We start from the raw sequence: 13393 nt of genomic DNA on the forward strand, positions 1-13393 counted from the left end.
CAATGTTCTATTGACTACTTCAGTTTGTCCATCAGTTTGGGGGTGACAAGTAGTACTAAAAAGCAGCTTAGTCCCCAACTTAGCCCATAAACATCTCCAAAAGTGGCTAAGAAATTTAGTATCACGATCTGAAACAATAGTATTTGGCACACCATGTAAGCGAATAATTTCACGAAAGAACAAATCAGCAACATTAACAGCATCATCGCTTTTATGACATGGTATAAAGTGTGCCATTTTCGAGAACCTATCCACGACAACAAATATGCTATCCCTCCCCTTCTTTGTTCTAGGTAAACCTAAAACAAAGTCCATAGATATATCCTCCCAAGGAACACTAGGTACAGGCAAAGGCATATATAAACCATGAGGATTGAGTCGTGACTTAGCTCTTTGACATGTAGTGCAGCGAGCAACAAAACGCTCAACATCCCGTCTCATCTTTGGCCAAAAGAAATGTGTAGCAAGTATATCCTCCGTCTTCTTGACGCCAAAGTGTCCCATTAATCCTCCTCCATGAGCCTCCTGCAACAACAAAAGACGAACGGAGCTAGCTGGAATGCATAGCTTGTTAGCACGAAACACAAATCCATCGTTAAGAACGAACTTGTTCCAAGTTCTCCCTTCCTTACAATTCTGCAATACATCTTTAAATTCAGCATCATTAACATATTGATCCTTGATGGTCTCCAAACCAAATATTTTAAAGTCAAGTTGTGAAAGCATAGTATAACGACGAGACAAGGCATCAGCAATAACATTTTCTTTACCCTTCTTGTGTTTAATCACATAAGGGAAAGTCTCAATGAATTCAACCCATTTAGCATGTCGACGGTTCAGTTTTGCTTGACTTTTAATGTGTTTCAAAGATTCATGATCAGAATGTATAACAAATTCCTTGGGCCATAAATAATGTTGCCATGTTTCTAAGGTCCGAACAAGAGCATATAATTCTTTATCATAAGTAGAATAGTTCAGACTAGGCCCACTCAATTTTTCAGAAAAGTATGCAACCGGTTTTCCATCTTGTAATAACACACCTCCTAATCCAATTCCACTAGCATCACATTCAAGCTCAAAAGTCTTATTGAAATTAGGAAGTTGGAGTAAAGGAGCATGTGTCAACTTATCTTTCAATACCGTGAAGGCTTCTTCCTGTGCGGTACCCCAAACAAAAGGCACATCCTTCTTTGTAAGCTCGTTGAGAGGTGCAGCAATGGTGCTGAAATCTCTCACAAAACGCCTATAGAAACCAGCGAGGCCAAGGAAACTCCTCACTTGTGTGACCGTTTTGGGCTGCGGCCAACTCTCAATAGCTTCAATCTTGGCTTTATCAACTTCAATTCCCTGTGGAGTAACAACATAGCCAAGAAAAGATACTCGGTCGGTGCAAAAGGTGCACTTTCCAAGGTTACCAAACAAACGTGCATCACGTAGAGCAATAAAAACAGCACGTAAATGTTCCAAATGGTCCTCCAAAGATTTGCTATAAATCAATATGTCATCAAAGTAAACTACCACAAATCGTCCAATGAAGGCACGTAAAACTTCGTTCATTAACCTCATGAAAGTACTAGGTGCATTAGTTAACCCAAAAGGCATGACTAACCACTCATATAATCCAAACTTAGTTTTAAATGCTGTTTTCCATTCATCTCCCAATTTCATACGAATTTGATGGTAACCACTACGCAAATCAACTTTGGAGAATATTGTAGAGCCACTCAATTCATCAAGCATATCATCTAGCCTAGGAATAGGATGACGATAACGAATAGTAATATTATTAATGCCTCTACAATCAACGCACATACGCGACGTACCATCCTTTTTCGGCACTAAAATGATAGGAACAGCACAAGGACTAAGGGATTCGCGTATATAACCTTTGTCGAGCAGTTCTTGTACTTGACGCATAATCTCCTTCGTCTCCTCTGGATTGGTACGGTATGGTGCCCGGTTGGGTAATGATGCACCGGGAATTAAGTCAATTTGATGCTCAATCCCGCGAATAGGTGGTAATCCCGGTGGCACGTCTTGTGGAAAGACGTCGGCAAACTCCTGCAAAATGTTAGTGACAGCAGGAGGCAAAGAGGAAGGCACGTCCTCGAATGAAAATAATGCCTCTTTGCACACAAAAGCATAGCAAACAGATTTGCTAAAATCTAGATCATCAATATCAGATTTGGTGGCAAGTAAACATGCACTTTTCAATTTAATTTCAGAGGCAACACTAGATTGTTTATTATTATTAGGCTGCATTTGTTGCTCAAATTCTTTTGCCACAATCTGATTTTCACTCTTAGTTTTCTCCTGTTTTGCTTTATTAGCTCTATTAATATCATCTTTCAAAATGGAATCAGGAGTCATAGGAAGCAAAGTAATATTTTTATCCTTATGAACAAGAGTATACTGATTGTTTCTACCATGGTGTACAGAATTTTTATCAAATTGCCATGGTCTACCAAGTAATAAGGAACATGCTTGCATCGGTACCACATCACAATCAACATAATCAGCATATGTAGAGATACTAAAATGCACACGAACAGTACGTGTTACCTTAACCTTGCCGCTGTTGTTGAACCATTGGATGTAGTAAGGATGTGGATGTGGTCTTGTGGTGAGAGATAGCTTCTCCACCATCTCGATGCTAGCCAAGTTGTTGCAACTCCCTCCATCTATGATCACGCGAACAGAACGTTCCTTCACAACTCCCTTTGTATGGAACAAATTATGCCTCTGATTTGGCTCAGCTTGTGTAACCTGCACACTCAAAACACGTTGAGCAACTAAACATTCATACCTGTCAGCATCTTCAGGAGCCATGTATTGCGTCTCATGATCAGAATCGTCTCCACCGTGTTCGTCACGTGTAATAAGAGCCAAAGTCTCCTCATCATAGTCACTAGCGGACTCATACCCACCATCCTCAGTAACAATCATCACACGCTTAGATGGGCATTCTCTTGCATAATGACCTCCACCCTTGCAACGTCGACAAATAATATCATGTGTTTGCCCTGTTGATGCCATGGATGAAGAAGAGCTCTTTGCATGCCCAGAAGGTGTGCTCTTGGCAGATAGTGGTGATTGTGCCTGCTTTATTGTATCACGGTTGGAGGTGGCAGCCGACGGAGGCGCCGGTGAAGCAGAACGTGTGGAAGTAGATGATGCACGTGGTGTCCATGAAGAAGGTCGACCTGCAGAAAAGTTAGTCCGCGCCAATGCCTGTCGATCCTGCACTTCACGTTCAGCTTTACAAGCAAGATGGAATAAACGAGTGATATTAGTATACTCCTTATACTCTAGAATCGTCTGAATCTCTCTATTTAATCCACCCATAAAACGTGCAAGCATAGCTTCATTCTCCTCAACAATACCACATCTAATCATGCCAGTTTGTAATTCCTGATAATATTCTTCTACAGAATTTTTTCCCTGTCTTAAGCGCTGCAATTTTTGAAGTAATTCACGTTGATAATATGGTGGAACCCAACGAGTACGCATAGCAGTTTTCAAAGCAGCCCAAGTAGCAGGAATGGGATATAATCTACAATGCTCAGACCACCAAACACATGCAAAACTAGTGAATGCACAAACAGCAGCAGGAACACGTCTCTCCTCGGGATATTGTAAACATGTAAATCGTTGTTCAGTTTCTAACTCCCAAGTAAGATATATATCAGGAACATATCTACCCTCAAATGGTGGAATATTCAATTTTAGTTTAGGGAGATGGTCATGATCTCGTACCTGAGGGTGAGCCCTACCATTGCCATTATTTGCATGTGGACGACCTGATGGTTGCTGTGCTGGTGGTGGCACGTAGTTCTGATTTTGATCAACCTCATCCTCGTAATCGCCAGCAAAATCATCCTCCTCCGCATCAGCAGCAGGAGCCACAGAAGTAGCAACAGCAGCACCAACAGTTTGGCCAGGTGCAAGAGGGAGACGGCTCGCTCGGCGGAGGGCTGTTTCACGATGTGTAGGTAGTCGTCGTTGTTGTTGTTGTAGAGGTGCGTTAGGTGCAGCTGGTGGTGGTGGTGGAAGACGCGCGAGCAATTCATTAAACCTGTCATCGAGCTTTGTTTCGAACGTCTTCTCCATGTCATCTATCTTCTCCATGGCCTCTTCAAATCTGTTTAGCACATCCTGCACCTGTCCATTCATCATTTGCTGAAATTTATCATGCAACTCCTGATTCGTCATGTTCTCCCAGTCAGTCTCGTCGGCTTGTGATCCTGCCATGGTTAGCAACAATAGAAAACACACAAGAATATGATCCTACAGAATACTAACAAGAGGTGGTGGTGGTGGGTGTCACAAATCCGTCAAGCAAATCTCAAATTCTTACCAGTTCTTACCCAGCAGCAGGCGGTGATCGGCAACCGTTGTAGTCAAAACTCTCAAAAGCTTGGATAGAGCGATTGCCAGGGACAGTCAAACGCACGACGTAGAGGTATGTGGAGCTGGGAAGGCTTATAGTATGGTAGCAAAAAGGGTCAGCAATAATCAATTCAGAGATGCAAAGTTGAATAAACGCTCAACGACGGTACTGTGCTGGTCCTAGGCTAGACCGTGCTAGAGACGCGAGCCTAGAACACTAACAAAATCACGGCGCTGCACGGAAATAAGGGAAAAGCACACTCTGGAACTTTTTTTTTTCGCTTTTTTTTGCGCTCCTCTTTTTTTTTTGCGAAAAATTACTATAATGGCGAGTGTCTCAAAACTCTTCCCTCGTCAAACTGATAGGATGGGCACGAAATTTTTTTTTCCACTTTTTTTTACGGAAATCAGGGCAGCGACGACGAAAAAGTGCGACAAAAAATCACTATGATGGCACGTGGCTCAAAAGACTCAGAAAAGCCTAAAAATAGGATAGGGAAAAAATATTTTTGCCCGTGAAAATTTTGGCCTAAAAACTGCCCGGGGGTCTCCAGACTTTTTTTTTCCGAGACCTACGCAGGCAAGGAAACACAAATCGGAATTGAGATTGATCTCAAGAACAGACCTAATATGAGAAGAACTCGAATTGGTGGTGGATATATGGTTGTGGTATATGGCAGCGGTGGTGGTATATGGTAGCGGTGGTGGTATATGGATAGAGATTGATGGTGGTATATGGATACGGATTGGTAGTGGTATATGGATAAGGATTCAGAGCGGTGGCGGATAAGCAAAAGTGGTAGATGGGCGATGATGATGGTGGCAATTACTGGACCAATTACTAGAGCTCGCGCACGCCAATTAAATTACCAGGTACTTTCGTTTCTTGGTAATGATTCTAATGTTCATGAGATTATGATGCTGCCTAAATTGGATACATTTGTTTTGCTTTCAAATGAAGGGCCTAGCTTGGAGAAGGATGAACATTGGAGCAAGAACACGCATGAAGTTGATGGCATGCGCAAGGGGATCAAGAACGGAGTTACAAGTGATGATTTCAGGACTTTGAAGCCGCCATAAGGAGTGCATAAAGCCATGGACGAAATATACAAGATGCCACTTCATAATATTCGTCCATAGGCTATTCTAGGTGCTGCGTCACCTTATTAATGGCCAGGCCCATGTAATTTCAAAATACTTAAGTATAGGCTATTTTTAGAGTCCGTATGTGTGGGGAAACAAGAGTTAGGGTTGGTTTCGGACCCCACCCTCAAGGGCCACGAAATTCCCCTCTCTTCCTCCATATATACAGCCCTTAGGGCGTCGTTTAGACTTTGGGTTTTGTTTAGATTAAAAGTTCGCCATAGCTGCAACTTCTCGTACTTCGTTTGTGTCCAACGACCAGACCAAGACGTCACAGAACCTCACCTTGATCAATAAAGCTTTCATCTTATATTCGCAATATCCAGATTGCAATCTCAGTTTCTTGCTTGTTCTTTGTTTGCTCGCAGGAAACAGGCCCTCGTGGTAAGGTTGATCGTGCTCCGGCGTGGTCAATATCCCCTCGGAAGTTGGTTTAGCGATTGCTAAGGCGCGACGTCTCGCACGTTCGTAGTCGGATCGTCAAGGTCGACTCCCACAGAAAACGATAGCCACCATCTCATCGAAACATCGGGACACCTTTGCCTCTATCAAGTGGTATCAGATTTCCAGGTTGCTCGGTGAGATTTTTACAGTTTTTCGTAGATTAGATCGAGTCTGTTCTTCATACCTACAGTCCATGATGAGGACATGACTACCTTGGATACGACCAAAAATATTGCATACATGCATATTTGTCAGGTGATTTCTAATGCAAACTATTCAATAATCTATTTATGTTATCCAGAACAAAAATACTTCACACACTTTTGTGTTTTGTCTAATTGCAGGTGTATGGGACATTTGTACAATTCACATATGAAGACAAGGGAAAAGGAGAAGTTTAGGTTATGTTCAAAAAGTCCTCTCACGTCACTTTTGGGCCAAGAGAAGATAGAGTCCAAGTCTCTCACGTTTTGGATTCAGATTCGGACTGCACAGACATACCTGACTCAAAACGCCAACAACTTTTTCATACGGACTCCGAATTGGGTGATTCTTTTTTTGTTGGAAACTAGATTTCGTGCTCTTTCCAACCCAATTGGATTCACCTTCAAATTCATCCGGAGAGTTGTGTTACGGACGAAACAATCTGACATTGCAGCAGAATCCGAGTCAAACTACAAGCCCAAAGGTGTTGCATCACCTCCACTTGGGCCCATGAGCCTTGTACGACCTAGGGTTAGTTTTAGGCTGCCTTGGGACGTCCTCCCACCTCCTTGGCCGCCACCCCTTGCTCCTATATAAGTAGATCCATCTAGTAGCTTTTTCCTTGGGATTTGTTTAGTTAAAAGTTAACCATTGCAACTTCGTGTACTTCGTTTGTGTCCAACGACCAGACCAAGACCGCTTACGGATCCCCACCATTATCAATACTTCATATATATTTGCGATATTCAGATTGCTTTATCATATTCTTGCTCGTTCTTCGATTGCTTGCAGGAATAGACCTTCATGGTCAGGCTGACCGTGCTTCCAGCATCGTCAGTAACCTCAGGAGATTGGTTTAGCGGTTGCTAAGGCGCAACGTCGTGCACGTTTGTAGTCGGATCGTCAAAGTCGTCTCCACCAAATCGATAGTTATCATCTCATCGAAAGATCAGGACCCTCGCCTCTATCAGTCCACGAAAAAGCCACAAAAAAAATTAAGGTTAGTTCATCATATCCGAACCAATCTGAGCCTTTGCATAATCTTTTTAGGGTTTTTGCTTTGTTGAATTTGCGGTTGCATCGTCGTGTCAAGTTGCTGGTCTTAGAGTCTAGTCTTTTAGAGTTTCGAGTTCTGGTCATAAGTTGTCACGCCGCCGCCGCACCATCATCATCGCCCATCTACCACCATTGCTTATCCGCCACCGTTCTGAATCCGTATCCGTATACCACCACCAATCCGTATCCATATACCACCACCAATCTGTATCCATATACCACCACCAATCTGTAACCATATATCCACCACCAATCCGAGTTCTTCTCATATTAGGTTTGTTCTTGAGATCAATCTCAATTCCGATTCGTGTTTCCTTGCCTGCGTAGGTCTCGGAAAAAAAAAGAGTCTGGAGACCCCCGGGCAGTTTTTAGGCCAAAATTTTCATGGGCAAAAATATTTTTTCCCTATCCTATTTTTAGGTTTTTCTGAGTCTTTTGAGCCACGTGCCATCATAGTGATTTTTTGTCGCACTTTTTCGTCGTCGCTGCCCTGATTTCCGAAAAAAAAAGTGAATTTTTTTTTCGTGCCCATCCTATCAGTTTGATGAGGGAAGAGTTTTGAGACACTCGCCATTATAGTAATTTTTCGCAAAAAAAAGAGGAGCGCAAAAAAAAAGCGAAAAAAAAGTTCCAGAGTGTGCTTTTCCCTTATTTACGTGCAGCGCCGTGATTTTGTTAGTGTTCTAGGCTCGCGTCTCTAGCACGGTCTAGCCTAGGACCAGCACAGTACCGTCGTTGAGCATTTATTCAACTTTGCATCTCTGAATTGATTATTGCTGACCCTTTTTGCTACCATACTATAAGCCTTCCCAGCTCCACATACCTCTACGTCGTGCGTTTGACTCTCCCTGGCAATCGCTCTATCCAAGCTTTTGAGAGTTTTGACTACAACGGTTGCCGATCACCGCCTGCTGCTGGGTAAGAACTGGTAAGAATTTGAGATTTGCTTGACGGATTTGTGACACCCGCCACCACCACCTCTTGTTAGTATTCTGTAGGATCATATTCTTGTGTGTTTTCTATTGTTGCTAACCATGGCAGGATCACAAGCCGACGAGACTGACTGGGAGAACATGACGAATCAGGAGTTGCATGATAAATTTCAGCAAATGATGAATGGACAGGTGCAGGATGTGCTAAACAGATTTGAAGAGGCCATGGAGAAGATAGATGACATGGAGAAGACGTTCGAAACAAAGCTCGATGACAGGTTTAATGAATTGCTCGCGCGTCTTCCACCACCACCACCGGCTGCACCTAACGCACCTCTACAACAACAACAACGACGACTACCTACACATCGTGAAACAGCCCTCCGCCGAGCGAGCCGTCTCCCTCTTGCACCTGGCCAAACTGTTGGTGCTGCTGTTGCTACTTCTGTGGCTCCTGCTGCTGATGCGGAGGAGGGTGATTTTGCTGGCGATTACGAGGATGAGGTTGATCAAAATCAGAACTACGTGCCACCACCAGCACAGCAACCATCAGGTCGTCCACATGCAAATAATGGCAATGGTAGGGCTCACGCTCAGGTACGAGATCATGACCATCTCCCTAAACTAAAATTGAATATTCCACCATTTGAGGGTAGATATGTTCCTGATATATATCTTACTTGGGAGTTAGAAACTGAACAACGATTTACATGTTTACAATATCCCGAGGAGAGACGTGTTCCTGCTGCTGTTTGTGCATTCACTAGTTTTGCATGTGTTTGGTGGTCTGAGCATTGTAGATTATATCCCATTCCTGCTACTTGGGCTGCTTTGAAAACTGCTATGCGTACTCGTTGGGTTCCACCATATTATCAACGTGAATTACTTCAAAACTTGCAGCGCTTAAGACAGGGAAAAAATTCTGTAGAAGAATATTATCAGGAATTACAAACTGGCATGATTAGATGTGGTATTGTTGAGGAGAATGAAGCTATGCTTGCACGTTTTATGGGTGGATTAAATAGAGAGATTCAGACGATTCTAGAGTATAAGGAGTATACTAATATCACTCGTTTATTCCATCTTGCTTGTAAAGCTGAACGTGAAGTGCAGGATCGACAGGCATTGGCGCGGACTAACTTTTCTGCAGGTCGACCTTCTTCATGGACACCACGTGCATCATCTACTTCCACACGTTCTGCTTCACCGGCGCCTCCGTCGGCTGCCACCTCCAACCGTGATACAATAAAGCAGGCACAATCACCACTATCTGCCAAGAGCACACCTTCTGGGCCTGCAAAGAGCTCTTCTTCATCCATGGCATCAACAGGGCAGACACATGATATTATTTGTCGACGTTGCAAGGGTGGAGGTCATTATGCGAGAGAATGCCCATCTAAGCGTGTGATGATTGTTACTGAGGATGGTGGGTATGAGTCCGCTAGTGACTATGATGAGGAGACTTTGGCTCTTATTACACGTGACGAACACGGTGGAGACGATTCTGATCATGAGACGCAATACATGGCTCCTGAAGATGCTGACAGGTATGAATGTTTAGTTGCTCAACGTGTTTTGAGTGTGCAGGTTAGACAAGCTGAGCAAAATCAGAGGCATAATTTGTTCCATACAAAGGGAGTTGTGAAGGAACGTTCTGTTCGCGTGATCATAGATGGAGGGAGTTGCAACAACTTGGCTAGCATCGAGATGGTGGAGAAGCTATCTCTCACCACAAGACCACATCCACATCCTTACTACATCCAATGGTTCAACAACAGCGGCAAGGTTAAGGTAACACGTACTGTTCGTGTGCATTTTAGTATCTCTACATATGCTGATTATGTTGATTGTGATGTGGTACCTATGCAAGCATGTTCCTTATTACTTGGTAGACCATGGCAATTTGATAAAAATTCTATTCACCATGGTAGAAACAATCAGTATACTCTTGTTCATAAGGATAAAAATATTACTTTGCTTCCTATGACTCCTGATTCCATTTTGAAAGATGATATTAATAGAGCTAATAAAACAAAACAGGAGAAAACTAAGAGTGAAAATCAGATTGTGGCAAAAGAATTTGAGCAACAAATGCAGCCTAATAATAATAAACAATCTCGTGTTGCTTCTGAAATTAAATTGAAAAGTGCATGTTTACTTGCCACCAAATCTGATATTGATGATCTAGATTTTAGCAAATCTGTTTGCTATGCTTTTGTGTGCAAAGAGGCATTATTTTCATTCGAGGACGCGCCTTCCTCTTTGCCTCCTGCTGTCACTAACATTTTGCAGGAGTTCACCGACGTCTTTCCACAAGACGTGCCACCGGGATTACCACCTATTCGCGGGATTGAGCATCAAATTGACTTAATTCCCGGTGCATCATTACCCAACCGTGCACCATACCGTACCAATCTAGAGGAGACGAAGGAGATTATGCGTCAAGTACAAGAACTGCTCGACAAAGGTTATATACGCGAATCCCTTAGTCCTTGTGCTGTTCCTATCATTTTAGTGCCGAAAAAGGATGGTACGTCGCGTATGTGCGTTGATTGTAGAGGCATTAATAATATTACTATTCGTTATCGTCATCCTATTCCTAGGCTAGATGATATGCTTGATGAATTGAGTGGCTCTACAATATTCTCCAAAGTTGATTTGCGTAGTGGTTACCATCAAATTCGTATGAAATTGGGAGATGAATGGAAAACAGCATTTAAAACAAAGTTTGGATTATATGAGTGGTTAGTCATGCCTTTTGGGTTAACTAATGCACCTAGTACTTTCATGAGGTTAATGAACGAAGTTTTACGTGCTTTCATTGGACGATTTGTGGTAGTTTACTTTGATGACATATTGATTTATAGCAAATCTTTGGAGGAACATTTGGAACATTTACGTGCTGTTTTTATTGCTCTACGTGATGCACGTTTGTTTGGTAACCTTGGAAAGTGCACCTTTTGCACCGACCGTGATGAGGACATCAATACCATTGTTACACCCACAGCCCCTACTGTTACATATACTGGACCAATTACTAGAGCTCGCGCACGCCAATTAAATTACCAGGTACTTTCGTTTCTTGGTAATGATTCTAATGTTCATGAGATTATGATGCTGCCTAAATTGGATACATTTGTTTTGCTTACAAATGAAGGTCCTAGCTTGGAGAAGGATGAACATTGGAGCAAGAACACGAATGGAGTTGATGGCATGCGCAAGGGGATCAAGAACGGAGTTACAAGTGATGATTTCAGGACTTTGAAGCCGCCATAAGGAGTGCATGAAGCCTTGGACGAAATATACAAGATGCCACTTCATAATATTCGTCCATAGGCTATTCTAGGTGCTGCGTCACCTTATTAATGGGCCAGGCCCATGTAATTTCGAAATACTTAAGTATAGGCTATTTTTAGAGTCCGTATGTGTGGGGAAACAAGAGTTAGGGTTGGTTTCGGACCCCACCCTCAAGGGCCACGAAATTCCCCTCTCTTCCTCCATATATACAGCCCTTAGGGCGTCGTTTAGACTTGGGTTTTGTTTAGATTAAAAGTTCGCCATAGCTGCAACTTCGTGTACTTCATTTGTGTCCAACGACCAGACCAAGACGTCACAGAACCCCACCTTGATCAATAAAGCTTTCGTCTTATATTCGCAATATCCAGATTGCAATCTCAGCTTCTTGCTTGTTCTTCGTTTGCTCGCAGGAAACAGGCCCTCGTGGTCAGGTTGATCGTGCTCCGGCGTGGTCAATAACCCCTCGGAAGTTGGTTTAGCGATTGCTAAGGCGCGACGTCTCGCACGTTCGTAGTCGGATCGTCAAGGTCGACTCCCACAGAAAACGATAGCCACCATCTCATCGAAACATCGGGACACCTTTGCCTCTATCAGACCGAGTATCTTTTCTTGGCTATGTTGTTACTCCACAGGGAATTGAAGTTGATAAAGCCAAGATTGAAGCTATTGAGAGTTGGCCGCAGCCCAAAACGGTCACACAAGTGAGGAGTTTCCTTGGCCTCGCTGGTTTCTATAGGCGTTTTGTGAGAGATTTCAGCACCATTGCTGCACCTCTCAACGAGCTTACAAAGAAGGATGTACCTTTTGTTTGGGGTACCGCACAGGAAGAAGGCTTCACGGTATTGAAAGATAAGTTGACACATGCTCCTTTACTCCAACTTCCTAATTTCAATAAGACTTTTGAGCTTGAATGTGATGCTAGTGGAATTGGATTAGGAGGTGTGTTATTACAAGATGGAGAACCTGTTGCATACTTTTCTGAAAAATTGAGTGGGCCTAGTCTGAACTATTCTACTTATGATAAAGAATTATATGCTCTTGTTCGGACCTTAGAAACATGGCAACATTATTTATGGCCCAAGGAATTTGTTATACATTCTGATCATGAATCTTTGAAACACATTAAAAGTCAAGCAAAACTGAACCGTCGACATGCTAAATGGGTTGAATTCATTGAGACTTTCCCTTATGTGATTAAACACAAGAAGGGTAAAGAAAATGTTATTGCTGATGCCTTGTCTCGTCGTTATACTATGCTTTCACAACTTGACTTTAAAATATTTGGTTTGGAGACCATCAAGGATCAATATGTTAATGATGCTGAATTTAAAGATGTATTGCAGAATTGTAAGGAAGGGAGAACTTGGAACAAGTTCGTTCTTAACGATGGATTTGTGTTTCGTGCTAACAAGCTATGCATTCCAGCTAGCTCCGTTCGTCTTTTGTTGTTGCAGGAGGCGCATGGAGGAGGATTAATGGGACACTTTGGCGTCAAGAAGACGGAGGATATACTTGCTACACATTTCTTTTGGCCAAAGATGAGACGGGATGTTGAGCGTTTTGTTGCTCGCTGCACTACATGTCAAAGAGCTAAGTCACGACTCAATCCTCATGGTTTATATATGCCTTTGCCTGTACCTAGTGTTCCTTGGGAGGATATATCTATGGACTTTGTTTTAGGTTTACCTAGAACAAAGAAGGGGAGGGATGGCATATTTGTTGTCGTGGATAGGTTCTCAAAAATGGCACACTTTATACCATGTCATAAAAGCGATGATGCTGTTAATGTTGCTGATTTGTTCTTTCGTGAAATTATTCGCTTACATGGTGTGCCAAATACTATTGTTTCAGATCGTGATACTAAATTTCTTAGCCACTTTTGGAGATGTTTATGGGCTAAGTTGGGGACTAAGCTGCTTTTTAGTACT

This window comes from Triticum urartu, chromosome 2A (genome assembly GCF_056163025.1).
Source record: "Triticum urartu cultivar PI428250 chromosome 2A, HENAU_Tu73, whole genome shotgun sequence".
NCBI lineage: Eukaryota > Viridiplantae > Streptophyta > Magnoliopsida > Poales > Poaceae > Triticum > Triticum urartu.